The 18,894-nt window shown below is 40.4% G+C and overlaps 1 long non-coding RNA gene across 2 annotated transcripts; it reads right to left on the bottom strand.

Moving 5' to 3' along the window:
- Positions 1-4,318: 4,318 nt before the first annotated feature.
- On the bottom strand, positions 4,319-18,770 carry LOC124276750. 2 transcript variants are annotated; one of them, XR_006898652.1, is made up of 4 exons: positions 18,731-18,770; positions 17,909-18,066; positions 12,577-12,581; positions 4,319-4,330 (listed from the first exon to the last, which is right to left on the bottom strand). It is a non-coding gene; the product is annotated as an uncharacterized LOC124276750 (long non-coding RNA). The 2 variants fall into 2 exon arrangements; XR_006898651.1 differs by having other exon boundaries at positions 18,680-18,753.
- Positions 18,771-18,894: the final 124 nt, after the last annotated feature.

The following is an 18,894-nucleotide window of genomic DNA, read 5'->3' as shown; positions in this document are numbered from 1 at the left end:
CGCGCAGCAATATTCCAGCTGCATGGTGGAGGTCTATAAATAATCGAGTCTGGAGGTCTATAAATAATCAGACGATCCAGTGATCAACAGTATGAGCATCGATCTGCAATTGGGATCCGATGACCGATGGTCAACCAAGTCAGCGAGCCTGACCGCCCGATACTGTCTCTTAGTCTCCTCTAACGACAAGCATGGATTGCTGAAGACCAATTTCTAACCCCCGATCTTCTGGGATGCTTATGGAGATAGTATGATATGTGTCGTTGGTATAAGTATCTCAGTTTGCTAGCATTATAAAACCAGCATCGATTAGAATAGGAAACTGCAGCTACACACAAAACATATTTTTATATACAACATGCGCTTTACCATCATCATATTCCTGGTCCAGCCACCGCCTCATCGGTGTGAGCGTCATCCCCACGTAGGGATGCCAAAGGTTGTTACAGCTGCCGTCAGGTGTCCGGAACTCGTAGGAACTGTTACAAGCAAGATTACTTGTGCATGTAATCTCTGGGCCCAAACCTCTTTGCAAAAGCAGCTCCGGTATGTCCGCCTTTTGTACTTTTCCCCTGACAGATACCAATAATTGTGAGTTAGTGAGCATGGTTTTAGCATGTTCTAGTAAGTTCACGACAGGGGACATCAGATATGGGCTTAACACACAATGCCCAAGTGGAGAATTGAACTGGGTCTTCGGCGTGACAAGCGAATGCCTTAACCACTAGGCTACCCTACCGCGCACCAACACTTGTCTCATCAAGCAAGTTAAACGCCAGTTAAACGTTGTTATGCAATGAAATGTTCTTAAATTATTGAATCTGTATATTCTGTCCTTTAGTACACATTTCAAATGTGTAAAGACTTCACCATATTCACGGTTTTCGGGAGAGGACTACCTATGTAGTGAAAACTTGTGCTCCAGTCCCTTTCTTTGTGATCAAAATATATGTAAATCGAAAAAAGAAAATCAACATTGTATTCCTGGATACATAATTCTCTTTTCCATGCACAAAGCAGACAATCGTGTCAGTTTGCTTTCCTCGGCCAACTGTTAATCAGGAAAGATGCTTGTATTAGAATTGTTTGTTTATTAGAACTGTTTGAAAAGGTTGCAATAATTTCGACATTGTTTCAACCGGAATTTATTCTGCTTGGAAAAAGGATCACACGGGACTTTGTCACATATAAACTGAGTTGCCAACTGCAACTTACTCCTCTCTCCACATTTTCAACTTCTACAATGCCACTCATTGGCACTCAAAGAAGTTAACTTACCCTCCACCAACTCTTGAACCTGCAGCAGGTGAAGACGATGCTGCCTTCCTCGCTTAACGCTCTCTCTGATGCAGTAAACGTGAACTTGTTATGTTGGTCAGCAGTTGAACTCTGGCTTCGAGAATTTCAAATCTGAAATAGACATGAACGTGTTTGTGAATGAGCTTGATTTGGCGTCTCAGCATGATGTGAGAGGAAAGTCACAAGCCATGCAGGTATGACACTGCATTCTCTTTCATGATATGAAAAGATCAGCATGAAATTTCGCCTTTTTTTGAGTGAGTAAGGATTTACGCAAAATAACTAGCAACGTCAGGGCGGTACACCGGAAATGGTATGTTGGAACCAGAATCCCTAGACACACTTAGTCACACTAACCAATTGTCATATTTCTTCCGATGTTGGTACGAACTGCGAACAAAACCTAACATAGTACCAAATATAATAATTCTTTCTATGTTGGCACCATTTTCCCACGATACACTTAGTCACACTAACCGAATCTAATATTTCTGTCTGTGTTGGAACCAGAATCCCCAGACACACTTAGTCACACCAACCAAATGTAATTTTTCTTCCTATGTTGGAACAAACTGCAAACAAAACCTAACATAGTACCAAATATAATTGTAGTGGTTAGAGCGTCCGCTCGGAGAGCGGAAGGTCGCGGGTTCGATCCCCGACCGCGTCATACCAAAAGACGTTAAAATATGGTACTTGTTGGTCCCTGCCTGGCGCTCGGCATTAATGGGTACAACAAGGACTGGTCGGCTCGGAGTCAGTATTATGTGTTTGAGTGGGGTATTCATGCTTCACTGCGGCATGGTATCTCAGTGGGCTAGCACTATAAAACCAGCTTCAGTCTGGGCTAGTACAACCAGCCGCACATACACATACACACGCATGCACGTCGTCATATGAGCGAAATATTCTCAAGCACGACGTTAAACCCAATTTCACCTCACCTCACCAAATATAATATTTCTTCCTATGTTTTGACCAGAATCCCCAGACACACTTAGTCACACTAACCAAATGTCATATTTCTTCCTATGTTGGGACCAGAATCCCTAGACACACGTGTGATTAAACTGTAACTGTTTACCTGATGATCTGAAGTTGCCCTCCTCCCTCAGCTCCTCCTGGAGACGCATCTCGGCCCGGGAATATATCATCATCTTCTGTGACGCAGTGAAAGTGGGGACTACATCTGATCTGTTCCGGTCAGTATTGGACGCCGCCGGTAAAATATGGCAAGTAGCCAACAGCAATGGCATCAGAAGCAACACGGGCATTGTGGAAGAATCCTATGAAGATACAGAAAAGAAGCATACATAGAGATTGGGCGAGCTTGATACATGTTTCTAATATGCAGTGTATTTGTACCGTTATTCAGATTATGTAAGGTCAGATTAAACCGTTTATCTGATATGAGATTTTGGACGTATCCCAACTATATCACAATTGAGTAAATAATAAACGATGTGGTCACACAGAATTCTCATGCAGGTTGGTTGGTTGTTTAACGCCGCCACAGTGTTCCAGCTATATGGGGGCGGTCCGTAAATAATTTGGTCTGGACCAGACAATCGAATCATCAACGGCATGAGCATTGATCTACTATTTGGGATACGATGACATGTGTCAACCAAGTCAAGGAGCCTATGTCATCGTATCTCATTTGCGTAGATCAATGCCCATGCTGTTGGTCACTGGATAGTCTGGTCCAGACTCGATATTTTTCCAGACCACTGCCATATTGCTGGAATATTGCTGAGTGCGGCGTTAAACAACAAACAAAGCTTCATTTTAGAGGTTCCTGTTTTAAGAGTATTACTTTGGAAAAAAATACAATATGTGGGAATCTATTCAGAGTGAGTGAGTAAACATTACTTTACGCTGCATCAGCAATTTGGCAGATATTCGCGGCGAAAATCTAATCAGAAGGTCACACCATGAAATCGATGTAGATGGCAAGATACTAAACTATTTTAATGAATGAATATGGTTTTACGTCGCATTAGCGATTTCAGTAGTACAAAGTGTGAATACCATTTCCTTTGTGTGGAGACTATTGTGAGTATACAATAGGCTCATTTGTGGTGAAATGCACAGCTAAACTAGCGCCTCCCGATAATGGAATCTCCAATGACAAATTATAGCCCATTAGTTGGAACATAGATACATTAGGTATATTTTTACATTTTATAATTACATATTTGCTATGTGAAGTTTTAAGCATGTAATTCTGGAATAGGACTACTGTGGAGCCGGTGTCCAGAACTTGCAAATAACACCATGCTGGCAGTGCAGCAAGAACAGCATGTGCAGTGAGCAGATGGAGTTCAAAACTCGAAGATACAGGACCTGTTTGCTAAAAACTGAAAAGCCCTTAAAAAATACATCATGATAATAAAGGCAAGAATTTTATGGATGTCAATTTCTTTACTTTGAGGAATACGACGTTTCAGAGTATATTCTTATTCCGTCATCATATGAAGGATACTCCGAAAAATTTACTCCAAAACGTTGTGTTCCCCAAAATAAAGAAGTAGACATAAAAACGTCTTGCCTTTATGTGTATCACTTCTTAATACCAAAGACTTTAATCATGAAAACCCTATTTGATGTCCTAAACCCTATTTGATGTCCTAACCCTATTTGATGTCCTAAACCCTATTTGATGTCCTAAACCCTATTTCATGCCCAAACTGTTCCATTCAGGTAGGAACGGCTATCCCTAAACACACATCTACAGAATTTGAAGACCTCGTTAGTTTAATGTACGTTCAATTTTAAATTGATTAATATACACTTATACTCGTTGATATACTAATATGATTGTAACTATTCGTTCACACACACACACACACACACACAGAGACACTCATGCAAACACACATACACACGCCCTCTCTCACACAAACAACACTCCCACAAACATACATAGTCACAGACACAAACACTCACTCAAAAACACACACAAACCCTCTCAGAAACACCCACTCACTCACGCAAACAGACAAAACACACACAAACATGCACACTCACACTCACTCACCACACAAACCACACTCACACAAACACACTCACAGTCACATAAACATACCAACATGCTCACACAGTCATACACACAAACATCATTCCCTCCCTTCATATCGGGGTCGGTGGGGTAGCCTAGTGGTTAAAGCGTTCTCTCGTCACGCCGAACACCCGGGCTGATTCCCCACATGGGTATTATGAGTGAAGCCCATTTCCGGTGTCCCCCGCCGTGATATTGCTGGAACATTGCTAAAAGCGGCATAAAACCAAACTCACTCACTCACTCACCCTTCATACCGATGGAGGTTTCTAAATCGTCCTACCCATTACATTTCACTCCTACCCTACATCAAGCTGAAAAAATCAGATTCAGGTACCCCAGATACAATGATCATTATACGATTGTGGAGAAATATAGGAAATGTGAAGGTTGATTGTTAAAATCCGAGTCTCACCTGGAAGTATTTACACTTTAGTATTCTGTGTTGACATGATGCTCTATGGGACTATATCACCCCTGAAGATCTGGGTTAGAATTGATCTTCAGTAACCCATGCTTGTCGTAAGAGGCGACTAACGGGATCGGGTGGTCAGGCTCGCTGACTTGGTTGACACATGTCATCGTATCCCAATTGCGTACATCGATGTTCATGCTGTTGATCATTGGATTGTCTGGTCCAGACTCCATTATTTATAGACCACCGTCATATTGCTGGAATATTGCTGAGTGCAGCGTAAAAATACACTCACTCACACACTCGATCACTCACTCACTCACAGAAGTATATCCATGTCGCTGAATCAACGGATCCGACGCATTCACCTGACAATTCATGACCAATGACCCACACCATATGGTACAGTTACTCGCAAACAGGCTCTTACAGCGGATCCTATTTTCCTGCGACGAGCATTATATACAAGTTACCTATTACCGATTCTGATTCTGAAACAGCATCATACACGTGCGCCCCCAAGTTGTCACATCTTACCTTCCGCTTGAGGAGCAAGTGTTAACTGCCTTATCCTGTACTCGGTAGTCACGCGAGACTCTTCCCCACACAGTCAGATGTGTCACTCATATATTTACCATGCAAAATGTCGCCAACCCGATTTCAACGTGTATATTCAACGTTATATACCATTTGCAGTGAATGGCTTTTGAATGTTTTCATACCTTAAAGTACAGATATTTTAGGTTTGTCTGTTGTTTAACGCTGCATGCAGCCATAACCCGGCTATATGGCGGCCTTCTGTAAATATTCACGAGGGTAGTGAAACTAAAGTTGACCTGGGTGTAGTGAGAGATCGTGTAGATGAGGACCAAGTATGGCTACACTTATAATGTATGAAAACTCCTGGTGAAAGGCTACATCTCTGAAAACGCGGTGTGTAAGTTTGCACTGCATCCGTCATAGAAGACGACATAAAGCAAACAAAAGATCTTTTGAAACAGCTGAAGATGAAGCACGTTAGTGGCCTGGCGGCAACGTATTTGCCCGCTATGGACGCCCAAAGTGAGTGCCTGTGGTTTCATGCCGTTTTCAGCAATATTCCAGCAATATCACAGCGGGGGACCGCAGAAATGGGCTTCACACATTGTACCCATGCGGAGAATCGAACCTGGGTCTTCCGCATGACGAGGGGACGCTTTAACCACTAGGCTACCCTCGCTGCGACTTACAGAGAGCTTGACAATTATGGTATTCAAGTTTTTGTTTTTGGTTTTGTAAAATACATATACATATACAAGGGAGTATATACACATCATACTGTTACACACAGGAAGTAACACGTTCTTTAAACAGTTCATTTCTTTTAACTAGTGCATGTTTAATATATAGTGAAAGGTTTAATATACGGGATTCGTTCTTAGTCGTTAAAATATATACGAAAGCTTTCAGTGGCGACATCCCTATCAAATAATCTTTAATATATTTCTTTGGAAGATCACTATAAAATGGACAGACGAACTCAAAGTGAATTTCATTTTCTATTTCTCTATCGCATAACTGACAGATTCGTTTCGATTTTGCAATGGAATGTTTTCTTCCTTCATTTACAAAAAGGTCTAACAAAACTAGTCGATATTTAATAAAATGAGTCTTTAAATTTTCCGTCGTGAGTATTAATAAATAAATTTCTGGTTGAAGTAAGGTCTTGAAGGTTGTATAATATGCATATCTTGAACTATCTTCTAAAGTGGAATTCCATTCCTGGTAAAACATATTAACAGACCGAGTTCTAAATTCTTTAAGAAACATGTCTACACTTCCAACTGACTGACATAACCATATAAAACCATAACCATGGGAAAATAGAAGATTCCTTATATGCGATACCCATGTAATTTTTCCCATGTTATCTAAATGTAAAAGCATGTTATAAGCTACTTTGGGAAGACGTTGCTCGTGCATATGAAGAAGTTTGAACCAATATTTTAAACATCTAATTTGGAAATTAATATATAATAGGTATCTACCACATTCACCATATACCATGCAACTTGGTGTAGAGGATCCAACACAAAGAAATCTTTTACATGCTAATAAGTGGACCTTCTCCAAAAATTCATACCGCTGAAATCCCAATACTTCGAGCCATATAATAATATTGGTTGTATCTGGCTATCAAAGAGCTTAAAGAATATTTTAGGTGACATGGTTCCAACTTTGTGGACAATAGACATTACACTTATTAAAGCTTTCTTTGCACGCAATGATAAATCTTTGGTACATTTTGTCAAGTTCATTGTGTGTGAAAACCAAATTCCTAAATATGAATAATGATCCACTACATGGATTTACTGACCATCAAATAACCATCTTTCTTTCAGCGCTGTTGGACCGCCTTTCCTGAAGATCACAATTTTAGTTTCATCTAGATTCGCTGATAATTTCCATTCTTTTGTGTATGCATTTAGAATATTTAGTTGTCTTTGGAGACCAACCACAGTTTCTGACACTAAAATGACATCGTCTGCAAAAAGTAACATCAAAAGTTCTATTAGGTCTGGAAACATTTGTATACCATGTTTACCATTTGAAGCTATTTCAATATATAATTCATGAATGAAAAATAAGACAGGACTCAGAATACAGCCTTGTCCTAAACCCAAAGGACAATCACAGATATCTGTTTCACCCTTCCTGCTACGTCACATTACAATATATTGCTTTTATAATAGCAAACATTTTCCCCCGTAGTACAGCTTTCCGAAGAAATTTCCATAGCCTAGAGAGGTCAACTGAATCAAAAGCTTTTTTGAAATCTACAAATGCTACACACAATTTATGCTTTCGTCGTGACAAAGTCTTTTGGATACGTGCATAAAGAGTAAATATATGATCTGATGTGGAATAATTCTTTCTAAAGCCAGCTTGAAATTCAGGAATGTTATCACGCATGTTCGCCCATTTAGAAATTGTATTATTTAGTATTGTTGTAAACACTTTTCCTAGAATGCTCATCAATGAAATACCATGCCATGTAGTTGTCTGGGTCACTCCGGTCACCTTTTTTATGCAGTGGAATTGTTATTGAACATGATCATCTGTTTGGGTAAATACCTTTTTCAAATAGCTTATTAAAGCATTTGCATAGTAAAGGCTTAACTACAAACCTGGAACACTTCAACATTTCAATAATTATATCATCTGGGCTTTTCCCTTTTTTAGGTGATCTATTCCACAAAATGTTTAGCTTTCAACAATGGGTGAATCTAGCAGAAGTTCGTCAACATCAGTATAGCATTCAGTAAAATCATTTTGCATGTCATCAATTTCCATGTCTAATATTGTTTCATTTGAAAAAAACATTCTTAAAATGACTAAGCCACTGTGTTTTTGATACGTTATTTTTAGCATGGGACCGATATTTGAGGTATGGTATTTCTTTCCAGAATGATGAAGCGTTGTTCATAGAATTTACCAGTTTGTCTTGTTCACGCCTACCCAAATCAACTTTGAATTTCCGACAACAATTCTTATATTTATTCCTACTTTCACAATATTTCTTTCGGTCAAGACTAGCACGAGTTATTCTAAATCTTCGTAGTGTCTTGCGGGCGTTCGGTCTTGCAGTTCTACATTCAGCATTAAGTGAGGTCTTTTTATTTATGTTATGTTTTAATTATTTTCTCATACAAGAAGATGAATCCAGCATTATATGAACAGAATCATCAATTGCCCCCCTCAATGTTATTATCAAGTTTATCGAAGAGTAGTTGTATAATAGACGTTATACTTTCATGAAGCTTACTCAGATAATTGTCAGATAATTCGTCGTAAACACACGCAAGGCAAGTAAAGTGTCCGCATGAAGAAACACGGGATGATACATGTAAGGTACAAACATAAATAATGAACGTCATACGACTATTTTAGAAATGTCTGTCGCTTGTCTACCGTAAAGAAAATTGACAGGACATTTTCCATTTCATTATAATAGTCCGGATATTTCTGATACAACGCGACCAAGGGATCGAACCACCGCCCTTGTGGACAAATGCTCTGTCCACTTACCTACGGTACCAATATCCATAACGGTTTATAACTGACATATAAACTGATTGAGCTTTTCACAGTAGATGTCATTCCACACATATTTTCCAAAGTAATAATGTAATTGAACACAATCTTCGTCATAAGAATCGAATCTGTGACTTGGTTCGAACAATTTCCAATCAGTGTATTGTGGGAGTGTGTTGTCTGTCCAGTAGAAGCTGTCGTTTCCATAAACATCTCTTAGTCCTATCCATGGGTACTCTGAAATGAGCAAAAGAAAAGTTAGCTGCTGTTTACGCCAAACAATCTTCAGTAATATCGGACTCAGGCCAGTAAATAACCAAATCTGTACCAGAAAATACTTTGCTTGAGATGTGCACTTCATCCGAGTAGTTTCGACCCATTCCTGAATATCCGGGATAGAATCGGTCTTAAGCAACCCAGGCTTGTCGTAAGAGGCGACTAACGGAATCGACCGGTCAGGAATCGTATCCCATTAGAGTAGATCGATGGTCATTCTATTGATCATTGCATTGTCTTCTCCAGACTCGATTATTTACAGACCTTCAATAGTAAATAAGAATGCAATAATTTCTTTGAGTAAAGATATAATAGTCCAACTGTCAGAGGAACTATCTAACCAACTGCCTCGATACACAAAAGAAAGCGATGCTACCGGGTAGGAAACGTAATAGCTTCAGCTCCTTAAATGATAAAAATCAGCATATCAAACACCACAATAAGGATATACATGTACTCCTGTTGTCTCTGCATCCTGTGAATATGTTAGTCTGTACCGGACTGGCAATACAGACCAACAGGATAGAACGATACATAATCATCCTTCGAACCTGAACCCAAAATCGGTTCACTCTCGTAGCCAGAATCTCACTCTGGCTATGTCAGAGACCTGTTTTGACAGAATCTGGCTAAGTGAGAGGACACCCAAAAATCATTTCAGTCGACTCTAACAAAGCCCATAGCTAATGGGGACCCATTCTACTGCAGAAACGCCATGGGTGTAAGATGAAGAAAGATTGCAGTTGATAAATATTCACTCTTATAAGTAATACATTCCAGATCAGGCTCGCATTACTGCATGCTGGTCGCACCACGTGTGAAGATCATTAGTCTTCAGCAACCCATGCTTGTCGTATGAGGCGATTAAGAGGATCTGGTTGTCAGTTTCTCTGGCATGGTTGATGCTTGTTATCGTATTCCATTTCCGTTAATTGATGCTCATAGTGTCAACCACTGGATTGCCATGTCCAGACTCGCTGAAATATTGCTGAGTGCGACAATAAACAACAAACGCTTAAAGCTGTAAAGATGTGACACATATAGGGTTGGTTTTGCACGCTATATGACAATCTTGATTGATTATATTATCATATGCGAATTTATATTGTACTTTTCTCATGTACCACCGTTGGTGGGTTCTCTTGAGAATAAAACTGTCTGTCTGTCTGTCTGACAAGAGCATGACACTTGACACAGCTCTGACCACAGAGCACGTTTCTCTTCAATTCTCAGAAATACTTCCAACAAGAGGTATAAGAGGCTACAGATGTTTGCATATTGTACATATATCAATGTGGTTGATTTAATGTTATGAGTAAACCTGTGCCTCAGGGTAACTAACACCAACGGTAGGTAAGTAAATAATTACAACAGAACTTCATTACCAGATCACACCAGATGTGAAATCTGAAGAAGTACTACTGCATGTGCTAAAGTGAGTAAAATGAAATCAGAAGAAGTGCTACTGCATGTGCTAAAGTGTGTAAAATGAAATCAGAAGAAGTGCTACTGAATGTAGCAAAGTGAGTCCAATGAAATCTGAACACGTGCTACGACAGGTACCAAACAGAGTAAAATGAAATACGAAGAGGTAATAATGTATGTAACAGAGAGTGAAATCAAATAAGAAGAAGTGATACTGCATTTCCAAAAGTGAGTAAAATCTTGTTAGGCAATGTTTGAATTTAAGGATTTGTGGTGCACACGAAACATTAATCATCAGGCGCAAATAGTAGTAGGGTTGATACGCGTGAATAGGTACAAATGAATTAACGGTCTATGGGAGTGTAGGATCTTTGGAATCTGCATGAAGTTTAACATCAATACCACTGTAGAAGTGATGCTGTTGATGTAACTCGCATCTTAACGATGGGGCGCAAATGAAGGCCAAAAGCACAATCTGAAGGCCTGCATTATCTGTTAATAGTGCAAATGAAGAGGCCATACAAATTACGAAACCCATGATAAGATTCGAAACACAGACCTCTAATTCAAAGCCTTGTCTCTTCAAAAGCATAATCTGAAGGTCTACAGTATATGTTAATAGTGCAAATGAAGAGGCCATACAAATTACGAAACCCATGATAAGATTCGAACCACAGACGTCTAATCCGAGGCCTTGTCTACTTGACAAAAGAGGATAAACCCGTCAGCAATATTAAATATTCCGTGATCTCGCCCTCATGTAAGGTCGCATCAGCACCTTGCATTCAAAGCGGCCTTAAACCAGACTCAGTCTATTTAATAATTCATGAAATTAAAAATAACTTTTCCGGCAAACAACAGAATCTTGGCATACCTTTTTTCTCTGTCCTTGTGTACAAACCACCTAGGATTGAACTGGTCTGATAGTCCGAGACGATCTTCACTAGGGTCCCACCATCAGCCTTACACACTTTCAGTGCTTCATTCCATGTCTTTTTCTGGCGATACAACTTGACAAGGATGATAGTATTTCCAAACTCCAGTTTTCTGTAACTCTTCACAGCATCTTTCAATAAAAGAGATTATTTATTGTGAGTGAGTGAGTTAAATTTTACACCGCTTTTAGCATTATTCCAGCAATATCACGACGGGGAACACCAGAAATGGGCTTCACACATTGTACCCATGTGGGAAATAGAACCCGGGTCTTCGGAGGGACGAGCGAACGCCTAAACCCCTTGGCCACCCCAGATTATTTACAACAAAACCTTCCGTACTAATTCAGCTGATGGAGGATATGTGATCAATATTTATGTTTAAAGTGTCAGCTGTTTTTTCCAAGCGGGAGTCACACATTGCACCTAGGTAAGGGAATCGAACCTGGGTCTTAAGCGTGACGAGCGAACGTTTTAACCACTAGGCTTTCAACCCACTATACGGGAGATAATGGCCTTTTCTGTCTGTAATTACTGCCATGAGTAAAACTTGAGCCATGTCTCCATGTAATGAGGTCCATGTGTGAAATTGGGACCATTTTGCAACGTAAGTAGAGGCGAATTCGACTCGGCCCATTGTAATTAGTGCTTTGTTTGAAACTGGGGCCATGTTGCAACGTAAGTAGAGGCGAATTCGACTCGGCCCATTGTAATTAGTGCTTTGTTTGAAATTGGAGCCATGTCTCATTGTAATTACCTTCATCTGTAAAACCGGGGCTTTGTCTCACTGTAATTACCTCCTTTTGTAAAAGTTGGCCTTGTCTCATTGTAATTCGAGCCATGTTTAACATTGAAGACTCGACTCACTGCTACTGGCACTTTGTGTGGAACTGGGACCTTGTCTCACTTTAATTTGCCCCATGTGTGAAACTGGGGCCTTGTCTCCCTGTACTTAACTTCATTTGTAAAACTGGGGCCTTGTCTCACTGTAATAGACCGATCCAGTCTGTCAATCAAAACTGGCGCATTTTGGCCAATCAGCAGGCCGGGCGTGCTTTGTGGATTTGTCAGACTTATTTCCGGGGTCAGACGATGCCTCCGAAGCGATGTGCTTCGAATTATGCTATATCTATTACATATTGTTACGATTTGATGTGCACTTTTAACACAACCATTACGCTAAAGGCAAAAGATTTGAGGCAGATCAAGGAATGCGATAGGTCACACGATCAGTTAAATGTCGGCACCATCGTTCACGGAACCTACGTCTGCTCGAAGGTGAGAATTTGCAGGACTTTCCACACGTTATAGCCGGTTCATATGAAACATAAGCTTACTCTCTGTACCTTTACACTTCTTAATTTGTGTCATCAGGGACACAGCGGTTGGTTGTGGATCCGCACGTGTAATTTCAGTGTATTTGCCGAACTTGAAATGAAGTAAAATATCCAGTGACCTTATGTCCAATCATTTGATCAGGTCCTTGAAGTTACTATATGCCTTGTTGCACATAATTAAACATTTCTTTTCAAAACTTTTTGTGTGAACTGACTCTGCTTATTTAGAGATTTTTTATTCATATAGAAAGAGTTCAGTAGAGTTCAACGTTAATATTCGCGTTAAAGGCTAGAGGACCCTTCCTTTTGCGGCACCAGGCCGTGTGCTGGTCCACAGCAGTTTATTCCATTGGTGTCACTGTGGACTCACAGACTCTTGCTTTTTCAAAATAACATAACTGACATTCGTGACCTGTGCCCCTATCTTAAACGAGTTCTTAACGTTAGAACATGTCGTAACGCAATCGTTTGTCAGAGGCTCACAAATGTCGTAGCTCCACGGACTCTTTCTGGATCGGGACCCTGGTTCCTAAAATAATGGCTTTGTACAATCTGACCAGCAGTAAGAGTGAGTGAGTGAGTTTAGTTTTACGCCGCACCCAGCAATATTCCAGTTATATGGTGGCGGTCTGTAAATAATCGAGTCTGGACCAGACAATCCAGTGATCAACAGCACGAGCATCGATCTACGCAATTGGTGAGGTGAGGTGAAGTTGGGTTTAACGTCGTGCTTAAGAATATTTCGCTCATATGACGACGTGCATGCGTGTGTATGTGTATGTGCGGCTGCTTGTACTAGCCCAGACTGAAGCTGGTTTTATAGTGTTAGCCCACTGAGATACCATGCCGCAGTGAAGCATGAATACCCCACTCAGACACATTATACTGACTCCGAGCCGACCAGTCCTTGTTGTACCCATTAATGCCGATCGCCAGGCAGGGACCAACAAGTACCATATTTTAACGTCTTTTGGTATGACGCGGTCGGGGAACGAACCCGCGACCTTCCGCTCTCCGGGCGGACGCTCTAACCACTACACCACGGAGGCGGTCTACTACGCAATTGGGAACCGATGACATGTGTCAACCAAGTCAGCGAGCCTGACCACCCGATCCCGTTAGTCTCCCCTTACGACAAGCATGGGTTAGTGAAGATCAATATTCTAACCCGGACCTTCACGGGTAGACCAGTAGTAAGACCTCGTCTGCAATCCCCCATGTTGGTCAGGGCAAAGGTGTGTCTTCCCACCCCCCAACCAATCGAATCATATTGTTTGTTTGTTCTTTGACGCCAAACTCAGCAATATTCCATTTATATGGCGGCTGTCTGTAAATCATCGAATCTGGACCAGAAACTCTAGAGAGCCTCAATGACAGCCTCAACCGATCCCGCCTCTTAGGACAAGCGTGGGTTGCCGCTATATAGCTTGAATATTGCTGAATGCGGCGTTAAACAACAAACAAACAATGTAAACCAGTCATAGCTCAGGCATGTTCAGACCACGAAGTATGATAAGTTTACAAATAGACCTAAGTTATCGTGACCCAATGTTATTGTGTTGAACATGTACACATGTACTTGACAACCGGTGTCTGGTGTTACCGAATGTTGGTCTATTATGTGAATTTGGAAGTCTGTTATTAAAATATATTTGATACCTTGTGTAATGACGGAATTGTTGTACTGAATTTGCATGGGTTTATACATTATAAGGGAGAGTAGGTATGGCGTTGACGTCTTACAATGCATCACTGTTTTATTACAGACGCGAATGTGTATCTCTTTTCACGTCATTTTTTTGATAAATATCTTAATGCTTCGTAGAAAGAATAACAGATTTTGTTGAATGTAGAATAGATTCATTATGTCTTTTCAAAAGGTATAACGAATAACAGATGACTGGGCTACACAGAATACCTCGTTTGAAGTTACACGCTTGACAGTAATGTATCGAGAAGATCAAGTCAGCGAGCCTGACCACCCGATTCCGTGAGTCACCTCTTACGACAAGCATGGATTCCTGAACTCCAATTCTAACCCGGATCTTCACGGATCCCAGGGATATGCAAAGTGGCACCCTTTCCATCTGGAACATTCTTTAATACACTGGGTCGTCTACTCTGGAATAGTCCGGGGTTCTTGAAGCTTCGAATTCCAGACGGGCTTTGAATCAAAGTCTAAATATCGTATCTAGCACACGGCCGTCATTTACTTAATCTAACAGAAACATTCCCATACAAGAATAACACCTTTTTATAACCAATAACACTTCAAGATAAGAATATGACATTTAATGTTTATTTCTGTATTAATACATAGTTGATTTTACTAAATGTTCAAGCTCAGCAAGTGTAGTGTGAGCCATGCTGATTTGAGGAGTGATTCTCAAATGATTTATCTATCACAAAAATAATAAACATGCGCAATCCCTTCCCAGCTAACAATTTCACGTTGTCACAACGCCATGCTTTCTTTGTTACAACGATATTCTGTGGACTCCCATTTACATTATTACAACATTGTGGCCTGACGTTGTTGTACAGTAAACTTGTTACGTGCAGTAACCTTGGACAAAGTACTGTGACTATGTGTCCCAGTCCACCCAACTGTGAATGGGTACCTCGTTAGGATGAGAAAGCAACAATAACTCGGTGCGCCTGGTGGCAGCAGGAGTTGTATACTCCCCAGGAAGTTAAGATTGATAATACGATGTGCCGTTGAGATTGGCATCCAATGATCGAGGGAAAAATACCAGCGCCTTGAGCATGCACCAGTTGCGTGGATATGTGCGCTATTTAAATATACTATAATAATAATAATAATACGTCGTTTTTACGTCTCTACAAGGTTAAAGTTATTTGATCCTAACATACTGATGTTGTCCTAACGTACACTGACTGACTGACTGAGTTTTGGTTTTACGCCGCTTTTAGCAATATTCCAGCAACATCACGGCGGGGGACACCAGAAATGGGCTTCACACACTGTGCCCATGTGGGGATTCGAACCCGGGTCTTCGGCGTGACGAGCCAACGCTTTAACCATTAGGCTACCCCACCGCCCCTCCTAACGTACAATTTAACGTTAATAGTTGAATAGTTTTCCCAGTAGTGAACAGTACTGAATAAACAAAGCAGAAATTCACTCTAATGTTTATTTGTCAATTTGCATGTTGTTTTGGTCGTGTGTTTTCTGAAGCTGTAGCTGAATAGTGAAGAAAGAATCTCAAAGTGAAAAGATTGACAGAAAGCTATCGTGACACCAAGTTATAAGAAACGTTGTTATAACGTTGTGAGGAACCCTAAGCATGTCGTTTGCAAATTTGCTATTACGTTGTGACATAACGTTATAAAATCACGTGATACTAACGTTGTGAGAACGTTATGTCAGGCCGTTACCAATGTGCAACCTTAACACAACGTGGTGAAAACCTTGCGCCTTAGGTGGGTTATACGTTATAATCTTAAGGAGTGTGCTGCACTGATTCTGGGAGAACATACAAGGGAGGTAACTGTACGGCAACCTAGATCTTGACACTTTGTAGGTGTAATTGTAAATCATATAATCTGGACTCACGATGGACTCATGGTGAGCTCAACATGTTGTGTGCATGTGCTGTGTGTGTGCGTGTGTAGAGAGAGAGAGAGGGACTGAGACAGATACAGAGAGAGACGGAGACAGTGACAGAGACAAATAAAAAGACAGAGAGAGAAAAATGTAAGTGAATGAAATGGTTGCACGCCTCTTTCGGCAGGGGTCACCAGAAATGAGCTTCCCAAACTGTACCCCTCTGGGAAATCGAACCCGGGTCGTAGGAGGGACGAGCGAAGGCTTTAACTACTAGACTACACCGCCGCAGAACCATATGGTGTGTGAATTCGTCAGTACGTATTCAGACAAATGTCATTGGCGTTGAACAAAGTCTTACGTGTACAAAATACTGGACTTACACTGGCATATAATAGAAGCACGATCCCAAGACTATTGTTTGTCACAATATCTAGGTTTACAGATCAGCATGATAACACCAGATGTTGATCGACGAATCGGAGATATGTCTTTAAGCTCTTTAAGGTGGTAAGGCCTTCTGAAAGAGGTTCAGATACTTGTCTGACCCATCACAGACATCCATCCTAGTGTAATATAATAGAGAGATTTTGAAATCCCTCAGGCAAATGTGATAGGATCTATCATTTTCATCAGAGTATATGGTATTTATGTCAAAAGAAAGAAGGCCATCGTCCCAAATTCACAACATACTGTACAAATCGGGTGAGTCAAAAACATATACATATTGCGTATTCGAAAATGGTATCAGGTGTAGGTTTTAAGGATTAATCATGTCTCGTTTCTCGGGAAGGAGTGTTTTGATGAGTATTGTTGTTTAAAAGAGGTTATTTTTTTAAAAACAAACGGCATAATGTTTCACTAATCCACTAATGTTTCTTACCATCTTAATTATACAGAAATACAGAGTTATCGTTCTTGTTTAAAGTAGTTCTGATGTTCATACGCCAATATAAATCCTTCCATAGGAGCACAAGTCGATTATCGGCGTCACGAGTTGGTATAACCAAATGTTGCCAACAGTTCCTTTTAACCAAACTCTCACACATCATACCACCACAACAACAACGAGTCTATATCTTTATTAGTTCTGTCATACAAGTACGTTAATACTAAGGAGTTAGAAGACCTGAAACATACATATATTGTTGCCATTAACGGTGTGGATATTTGACATTATTACAAAACTGAAGCTACTCGAGTTCGTGTTATCGAATATGTACATGGAATCATGGATCATGGATCATTTGTGATTAATTGGAATATGTTTCTTTGACTACGAACATGAAGATGAAGAAAAGGTTATTAACTAAGAAATCATTTTTCGTATCTAAACTCGTCACAATATGGCCGAAATATTGCCGATGTGACGTTAAATATTAACTCACTCACTCGTATCTAAACAGATAACAGAAAAATTAACGCTTAAAAGACGTTTTCTATAGTGCAAGTGCAACGGTTATTACCCTGTAATCTGACTTCTTTCAAATTATCCAGTTAAACAGTGAAACCAGGGACGAGTCTGATAGCTCGTAACAGAGCAGCCACAGGTCGTACGGGAACGTGTTCTTCTCTGTCTGCGGTAGATGCATGGTCCCCAGGAGGTCCAACGGGTATAGGTAGGGGGCTTTTGCCAGAGCCTGAGGTTAATTTCAGGCAGAGAACCGCATTGGACCCTGGAAAAGTTGACAGTACTGAAAGCATCAGTATAGCTTATAACTAATAAAGATATGGGTTACAATAGATTTTCAGCAACCTATGCGTGTGTAAGAGGCGAATAATGGGATCGGGTGGTCAGGCTCGCTGACTTATTTGACACATGTCATTGTTTCCCATTCACGTAGATCGATGCTCATTCTCTTGATCACTGAGTGCGGCGTTAAACAACAATCAGCCAACTAACCAACCAATCGTAAGCACAGGCTTTTGGTATATGGACACCATATGAACTGCTTTGTCTCATGAGATGTATCATGATTATAGGAAAATAGTTGTCACTTGTCTTTCATCCTTTCACAACGGAATTTCACTGGCTTAATGTGTTTTAAGCTCGCCTTTTTGGGAACAACAAGCATCGTCATTATAGCTATACGATAGTGATTCATACACACATGCCTTTAACATAGTGGTATTCGTCCAATTAACTTCATTCAGCTTCTCACTTATGGTTATTAACGGGTTCTGTCTTTTTAACACATAAACTGTTTCTATTATGGACATGGATGGTTAAAGAAGTAATAGAGTGCTGTACATTTGGATGCTTTCAAGATAATAATCACTTTGTTTTACCTCCTAGTGACATTTTTGTTTTCATAAGACAAAATGTCGAGAAGTGCTTACGGACAACCCTTGATGAAAGCGTTGCGCTGAATCTTGAAGGTGTCGGTATTGTCACACACTACCCTCGACAGGCTGGCTTTCCGGATTTCCCTCAGTTGAACTGATAATAAATCATAAAACGTCCATAACACGTCCATGGGAAATATTCGATTATAACCGACTTA

This window comes from Haliotis rubra, unplaced genomic scaffold (genome assembly GCF_003918875.1).
Source record: "Haliotis rubra isolate DU_JTF1 unplaced genomic scaffold, ASM391887v1 Scf2124, whole genome shotgun sequence".
NCBI classification, from domain to species: Eukaryota; Metazoa; Mollusca; class Gastropoda; order Lepetellida; family Haliotidae; genus Haliotis; species Haliotis rubra.
Note: the sequence above shows the minus strand (reverse complement) of the source record. Positions and strands in the feature narration are given on the sequence as shown.